This window comes from Nipponia nippon, unplaced genomic scaffold (assembly GCF_047370975.1).
Source record: "Nipponia nippon isolate SJK-2023a ecotype South Korea unplaced genomic scaffold, ASM4737097v1 scaffold_70, whole genome shotgun sequence".
In the NCBI taxonomy this organism is placed as follows: Eukaryota; Metazoa; Chordata; class Aves; order Pelecaniformes; family Threskiornithidae; genus Nipponia; species Nipponia nippon.
The window spans coordinates 218,150-220,485 of NW_028262392.1; positions in this window are offsets into that span (position 1 = coordinate 218,150).

The window sequence follows — 2,336 nt, forward strand, 5'->3', positions numbered from 1 at the left end:
ACGTTGCTTCAGAGCAGAGACATGCTGGCGTGGATGGCAGATGGCAATGTGAGGATGAAATGAGGGGCCCACAAGGTGAGCAAACCCTGTGCTCCCCAATGCCAGAGAGAAACAGGTTTGGACTGTGCGGCCCTGGCAGGAGAGGGCTTTGCTGTCTGCAATGTCACTGCAGCCCAGAGAGGCTGTGGTGGAGGTGAAGCTGATCGCCAAGAAGGACAGGTTGCTGCTGAAAATATCCTTGACTGTGGACATCCTGTTATCCAGGCACGCTGTGAAAATCATTCACCTGTTCCTTGATTGTACCATCAAGGAGGTGAACAAAGGATGGGGGTAAGAAGATTCAGCAGCATTTGAAAGTGTTGGCACATGAGTGGAGACCCTGCTGTGGTGTGCCTCGTACTCATGCACTGCCCCATGCATCTAACGGCTAGACGTGGGACAGGCACTGCTTCCCTGCAGTGGTGGCATTTAGTAGCTTGCTCCTAAGCCCCAAATCTGTCTGAGATGCCATTAGAGGTGTCTGTTAGTGACCAGCTCTGAACGGGGATTGCTGTCCGATAGGTCCTAAGATGCCCTCATCAGATGCCCTTGTGCTGGGCAGCTTTGGCATCTGAGCTAGCACCACAGGCCGGTATTTGGCCATTAAAGTGAGCAGCTGCCCTGTCCCTGTCTGGGTGACTGGTCTCATACCCGAACAAAAGAAGGCGATTCTTAGACCTAACTCTGACAGAAATGACACAGCTGGAAAGGAGTGTCTCTCCCCAGCTGTGGGAGGGAACATCAGTGGTTGCTTCATTCTGTTTCACAGCAGGTTCCCCTGGAGCCCCAGGGACACCTGGAGGGAGCCCAGAGGGGCAGAGAAAGCGCTGCCTTGGGCTGGGCCTCTGCTGCTGAGCTGGGCTGGGCTCCTGGGCTGGAGGGAGCTCCTGGCAAGTGGGCAGCCCTGCAGAGAGACAGCTCTGCCCAGGAGCAGCTCCTCTGCAAAGCGCAGCAGGGCTGAGGGCACTGCCTGCAGGCACCGAGGGGTGAGGAGCCAGGCAGAGAGAGGTTAAAGGCAGACGTGAGTGGGAAGGTGCACAGAGCTCATGGGAGCAGAAATCTCCACAGCCCTTGACACGGTAAGGCTCTGGCTGCAGGGCAATGCACTTGAGTATCCTGGAGGGATCTCCTAGAGCTGGCACATCCCGTGGTTGGTGCAGTGGAGAGGGGTGTCCTCCAGAGCAGTGATTCTGTGCTGGGGCAGGGACCCTGCCGCCTGCCAGGGTCAGCTCTCAGCCTGCCCAGCGAGCTGCTCATGGCAATCTAGGGAGAAGCTGTGGGTGGAAGCAGCAACCCTCGTCAGGTTCTGCTGTTGAGAGGGTGCTGCATGGGCCAGGGCTGCTCACAGCTCCAGATCACCCCCAGGACATTTGCAGAGGGTCCTTTTGAAGAAGGACATTGAGGCAGCATTTACCCGAAGGAGAAGGTGGCTGGGTGGGCAGTGGGAGATGAGAATTTCCTTCTGCCTTGTGGAAAAGGCATGGAGACCCCAGTTCTCCTTAGCACTTGTCTGAGCTGCTCCTCAGCCCCTGCAGGCACAGAGATGCCCCTGGACAGTGCCCTGCTGCCAGGAGGGGTCTGCAGGGCAGAGCTGAGCACACAGTGGGGGGGACTGGCTGTTTGAGCAGGGACAGGGAGGAGATGTGGGGACAGAGAACCAGCCCCTGGCAGGGACAGCTCCCGGCACCAGAGACGTGGGCAGGGAGTGAAAGGGATCTGCTCCCAGAAGTGCCATGGGAAGGTGGGGATTCAGGCACCTCTCTGCCATCCCCTGCACTGCAGATGCCTTCCCTGGAGCAACTCCCTGGTCTCCTCTCCCACCCAGAAGAGCCTCTGTCCCTATGGCCCCAGGGTCCAGGGCAGGAGTTACCTCCTCCACAGCTGGACCTCCCGAAAAGAAGCACACGGGTCCTACAATTAATATTGATGTGTGCTTGTGTCTGTGAGGTGGAGAGCACAGCTGGGTATGGAGAAGGCTTCCCTGCATGCCTCTCTGCCTTCCTCTCCTTGCTTCGTTTTTTTTTTTTTTTTTTTGGAGCGTAGCAGTATCCTTCCTTGATTCCCTCCCTGTCAGTGATGCTCTTGTTCTCTGGGGTTGAGGTGGGGCTGCAGGTCAGCTTCTCTTCTAACTATGACTGGGGGTCCTTCAATGGAGGTGTCTTCATGGGAACTAGGTGTCCAAGCTGTATTTACAACTGTGAGGCACCATGTCATTCAGTTGACAGGGTTGGGGACTGAGCTGACTCGTTCCTCATTCAGCTCAGGGAGGGGGATTTCAATGAGAAATAGTACGTGAT